Source organism: Gavialis gangeticus, unplaced genomic scaffold (genome assembly GCF_001723915.1).
Source record: "Gavialis gangeticus isolate Ggan-Ray unplaced genomic scaffold, GavGan_comp1, whole genome shotgun sequence".
Classification (NCBI taxonomy): domain Eukaryota; kingdom Metazoa; phylum Chordata; order Crocodylia; family Gavialidae; genus Gavialis; species Gavialis gangeticus.
In genome coordinates this window covers 54,085,618-54,091,617 of record NW_017729030.1, presented here as the reverse complement: position 1 = coordinate 54,091,617, position 6,000 = coordinate 54,085,618, and the positions used below count along the sequence as shown (strand labels likewise).

The window sequence follows — 6,000 nt, the reverse complement described above, 5'->3', positions numbered from 1 at the left end:
TATATTTTTAATTTAAGGTGCACAGTGTGATTAGTTGGGGGGGGGGGCTTGGGGGGCGGGGGGGAAGGGAAAAGGAAAAGATCCTTTTTGGTTTCTTGTATCAAGTAACTGGCTTATATAAACCATATTTTGAGGCCCCAGATGGCCCGTTTCCAGCTACCTCCATGAAACTATCAATTTACATCCGGTGCAGGTGAGAATCTGGCCTTTAATGAGAGAAGGAATTATATCCATTAAACTCTACAGAAATCATGAAAATGTCTGCAAATATTTACACACTGTTGCTCTCATGTGTAGATCAGGAGGAATGTTACAGCCTCTTAGTCACATGGCCTTCCAATCAGTGGAGCAGTGTGATTTTTCTCCATATTTATTTCAATGTACCCACATATATATTTACATAGATCCAGGTGAGAGAAGAGAAGTTTGACTAAAAAAGTGAACAAAAAGTAATCTGATCTTTCCCCTAGTAAAACGAATTACAATGTTACTACTAAAGTAACTAGCCTCAAATAAACAATGTTCTCTTGCAACTTTCAGAGATTTCTAGCAATCTTGGAAGCAAAATTTCTCTTTGCCCTACTTGATCAGTTTTTCAAAAACAGAAATGCACAGGCAGGAGTTGATTTCAAGAGAAAGCCTTGTTTTATTTTAAGAAAACACACAGACGACTGCATTATATTAATCTCATTCAGGATCTAACTTTCCAGCCTGTAAATCTTCATATTCCTCTCAACAGGAGCCAGTATACCCAGTTTAAAATACTCAAAAAAGAAACAAAAAACCTGATTATCTATATACATAACCAGTAGTTTCTTCTCCCTTCTTTATGGCTGTAAAGAGGAGATGCAGTTACCAAGCCAAACAAAACAATCATTCAACAACTATCTGGGGAAGAATATCTTTCTCTGAACTCATTTTCAAACAGATGGGCTACATTCATTCGTACACGTGAGCTGATTGTCTCAGAGCCCTCCAAATGATTTACCTTTGAAGAGGTAAGGGCTTGTCATCTCACAAGTTTGGATTTTCTCATGTATAGCAATGCATAGTAACTTTAATGAGATCATAAGCTACAGCCATGGTTCTCATGAGGTAAAGACCTCAGATTGCATCACAAAAGAGAGCCAGATGTTGAAACAAAATGGTCAAAACCTAAGTGCCCAGTAGGCTCAAGAGTTACTCAAGTAGCAGCTTCTCATTCCTCCCTTTCTCTCCGTACCTACATTACTTTGTCCCAGAGCAATGTGAATTTTCAAGGAGCCAGTGGCCTCTCTCCAGCAGCTAAAATCCCTCAGTTAGCTTCACATCACATTTGAGCAGCATTTCTCAAGACACCGTGGGTAAGAGGAAAGCACCCACCTCACTCCACCAGCATCTCCATGCAGAACTGCCTAGCAATAGCCCCAACCTAATCCCACACATTTCATCCACCAAGACCACCACAGTTTCTTCCCATGACCCCAAAAGATTGAGGGATTAAAGTCATAAGGAGAAAACCAGATAAAGGTCCCAATTGGAAAAGGCCTAAGAGCCTCTGAACTAGTGACAACCTAAGATAAGTCTAAAGGAGATTCTGCATATCCATGGGATGCCAGAGATCTTTGAATGAACAAGGATGGAATGAATGTCCATCTTTGAACATAGACAGATGTCTGGAAGGCACTAGACCACCAGTGGTCAGTGCTGACTTAGTTAAGGAGCACTTGGAGGGGTTGGATGGGTACAAGTTAGCAGGCCCAGATGACCTCCATCCACGGGTGCTGAAGGAATTAGCCAGTGTCATAGCTGAGTTGCTGGCACGGCTGTTTGAGCACTCATGGTGCTCTGGCCAGGTCCCTGAGGACTGGAAAAGGGCCAACATGGTGCCCATTTTTAAGAAGGGGAGAAGGGATGAGCCAGGTAACTTTAGGCCAGTCAGTCTTACCTCTATCCTTGGGAAAACACTGGAAAAAAATCATTAAAGAGTGTATTTGTGAAGGCCCAGCAGGTGAAATGATGCTGAAAGAAAAACAGGTAGATCCTGCCTGACAAACCTTATAGCCTTTTACAACCAGGTCACACACTGCCTTGACGCTGGAGCTGAGGCAGATGTCGTCTACCTGGACTTTAAGAAGGCCTTCGATACTGTTTCGCATCCTATTCTCATAAGGAAGCTAGCAGGCTGTGGAGTGGATGCTTACACAGTCAGGTGGGTGGCTAACTGGCTTGGGGATTGCACACAGAGAGTGGTGGTGGTTGGGTCATTTTCGACCTGGAAAGAGGTGGGCAGTGGTGTCCCGCAGAGGTCGGCCCTTGGACTGTTGTTATTTAATATCTTCACCAGCGATTTGAACGAGGTTGTGGACTTTATGGGGCAAAGTTAACACACTGGAGGGCAGGGAGTGGATTCAGGCCACTCTGGGCACATTGGGTCCAGAGCAGAATGAAATAGGATGAAATTCAACAAAGACAAATGCAAGATACTCCACCTAGGGAGGAGGAATCTCCAGCACACCTACACGTTGGGGCATGACCTCCTCAGCAGCTCAGCGGCTGAGAGGGATCTTGGGAGCCAACTATGACTCCAAGATGAACGTGAGTCAACAGTGTAATGAAGCCATCAAAGCCAATCGCACCTTGTTGTGCATTAGCAGATGCATGACCAACAGATCAAGGGAGGTGATGCTCCCTCTCTATGCGGCATTGGTCAGTCCACAGTTGGGAGTACTGTATCCAGTTCTGGGGGTTGCACTTCAAGAGGGATGCAGAGAATCTGGAGAGGGTCCAGAGGGCCACTCGTATGATTAGTGGCCTCCGTACAAAACTCTACGACGGGAGGTTGAGAGATCTGGATCTCTTCAGCCTTCACAGGAGACCTTTGAGGGGAGACCTTGTAGCAGGCTGTAAGTTTATCAAGGGAGGACAACAGAGAGTTGGAGATGTGCTATTTACCAGGGCACCCCCAGGAGTAACTAGTAATAATGGGTACAAACTAGTAGAGAGTAGCTTCAGGTTAGACATTAGGAAAAAATTCTTCACAGTAAGGGTGGCCGGAATCTGGAACGGGTTGCCAAGAGAGGTGGTACTATTACCTAGCTTGGAGGTTTTCAAGAGGTGGCTAGATAGGCACCTGACTCAGGTCGTCTGACCTCAGTCCTGTTCCTGCCTGGGGCAGGGGGTCAGACATGATGATCTTTCGGGGTCCCTTCCGACTCTACAATCTATGAAAACAAGAAGTACCAAATCCATACTCCCATAATCATTCTAACTGAATCAACGGAAAATCATAGAATCATAGAAAATGAGGGTTGGAAGGGACCTTATGAGGTCATCTAATCCACCCCCCTGCTCAAAGCAGGACCAGCCCCAACTAGATAAACAAATAGAAGTATTTAATGAACCTTTTTGATGGAAACTAAGATATTGCAATGCTCATTATTCTTCAGTTTTGAAACCACAGGTAACAGATTCCCTCTACCCATTCCTTACATTTCACAATAGCTAAATCATTTTTGATCCATTTTTATTCTGCTTTGAGGAGACTAGGCCTAGGGAGTCTTGGAGCCTGAAAGTAGTATATTTTGGAAGGTTTTCTCAGACTGACATTAGGTGGCTATTGGGACATTTGAGCCGTCAGCTTCACATCTTCAACCACCTGATCAGTGCTACGGTAGTTTTCTGACACATTCACTGCTACTAAAGCAAGGTACAGTCATCTTAAAATTCATAGTGACAAACAGTTTGGGTGTGAAGGGAACGTTGTGCATTCCTCCACTGTGAAATGTACTTTGAAGCAGGGAAACAGCATGAGAAATAGTAGAAGCATCTCTGCTCCTATGTTGAATATATTTATTACCAACTTCACATATTCTGTCTCATGTATTTCAGAGTTTCTTGGACGATTCAAGGCAGTGTCTCTTAACCCTTTTAGACCCAAGACACCCCCTTAGAAAATCCCAGCATTTAGCTTTCACTTAATTTTTGACTACTGAAAAAATAATAGAGCAATTCTTCTATTGCAAAGTCAGAAACCACAATAAGGCTAAATGTTTTCGGTGCTACGGATTCCTATTTGAATTCCCAGCACCCTTACTGAGAATCATGATCTGGGACAAGGTGCAGGTATAATAGGCAAAAGGCTAGACTGGGATGATGGAGACCTGGGTTCAATCTCCCTGCTCTGCCACAAACTAACCAAGTGATCTTAGACAAGCTGTTGAATGTTTCAGTGCCTCAAGTTTCCATCGGTGCAACAGGGATGATTCTTCTCTGCCTCACACAGGTACCATGAGCAGAGCTGACCCTAAGGATGTACAGGGCCCAGGGCATATCAGCCTGTGCAGAACCTGTGCGGGGGAGAGGCAGGGCCGGGGTGGCGAGTGGCCGGAGTGCAAATGCTTGGAGTGGTGGCGCCCTCAGCACGTGACAATGGCGCTGTCCGCGGGGCTCTTATGGCACTGTCCGTGGGGCCCGGAGTGGTCACACCAATTCACCACCACCCCCTCCCCACCAAGGGATGGCTCTGACCATGAGGATCAGTTCATGAATCATTGTAAGTTGCTCAGATATTCTGATGATGGTCAAGTATGTAGCTATGCGTCTTCAGACCCCTTTTTGCTTCACATTCATCCACCATGTTTCTGGCTCCCTTTTATGCCACTCTGCAGTCCCCTAATTATATTTTCTGTAATAGAAAATGGCTGTGGAGATACTGAATAGCATTTTGTTTAGGTTGTACAATACAGTGCATCTATAGTGGCTAGAGGGCCACATCCCACTGCATCAAACCTGTTAGGTTCATAGGGAGGCAGAGAAATGTATGAGTAATTCCTTCACTCCAACACAGCAGCCTAACTTTTCTATCTTTCCCGACAACACGTCCTCTTTCTGGTATTTCTGCAAATTGAAAACCTGGTTGTTGGATAGAAAGACCAAATAGCAACATTTGCTAGAGCGGTAAGGTCTTCTGACTATAAGCCCCTCGTGGCAACCCAATGAAGAAGGGGGCAGAATTAAGGTCCTCTTGGATGGAAAGTGCTCCCCAGCATCTTTTTGGGGTTCATGTGGAAAAACCTTTGCTAAGAATTTCCCGGTTCTCCAGCCCTTGTGCATGCAGAGGTGAAAGCTAAAGTTCTGGATGGATACAGACTGCTGCAATCACCTTAATTCCAACCCAGCCATTTAGTAAGAGGATTTCTTCTCTTTTATTCAAGCAACATTTCTTTTCCAAATGCAGGAATGAGCTAGGTTATCTCTGAGATAAGGAAGGAACCTGCAGGGCTTGATCAGAGTTGCACATGCAAGGCGGGAAACCCAACTAATCAGCTTCTTAATCAGGATCCTCCCTCAGCTCCCACATCTATGATCCCTCTTGTACTCCCACGATTGCTCACCCAAGAACACCCCTCCCCCCACCCAGGGTGCCCCATATCCTCTTTGGTCCCCCAGAGACAGTCTGCCTGCAGTGTGCTCTTGGAATAGGGAGGGAACTGGGACTTTATTTTCCACCAGTATGTTAGAAGGCCACTCAGCCCCAATCAGCTGGTACTGACTCCAAAGTCCAAAACTGGTTCAATAGAGGCTATCAATGACACAAAAATGAACTAAAGCACTCTTATTAGCTACCTAAGGACCAAAGCTATCACTGAACCTAAAAACAAGTCTGTAGCGTACCCCACGGCATTGCTCATGATGGCTCATGAACCTCCCATACTTGGCTGGAGGGTGAAGGATCACAGGATCATAGAAAATGATGGTTGGAAGGGACTTCAGGAGGTCATCTAGTCTAACCCCCTGTTAACAGCAGGACCAGCCCCAATTAGATTATCCCAGCCAAGGCTTTGTCTAGTTGGGTCTTAAAACCACTAAGGATGGAACTTCCACAACCTCTCTGGGTAACCTGTTTCACTGCTTCACTACCCTCCTATAGAGAAAGTTTTTCCTAATATGCAACCTACACTTCCCTTGTTGCAACTTGAGCCCATTGCTCCTTGTTCTGTCATCTGCCACCACTGAGAA

At 45.1% G+C, this 6,000-nt stretch overlaps 1 protein-coding gene across 3 annotated transcripts in view; it reads right to left on the bottom strand.

Moving 5' to 3' along the window:
• Positions 1 to 6,000, bottom strand: part of SLC20A2 (solute carrier family 20 member 2) — a 97,121-nt gene that overhangs the window by 69,257 nt on the left and 21,864 nt on the right. The window lies entirely within an intron of this gene.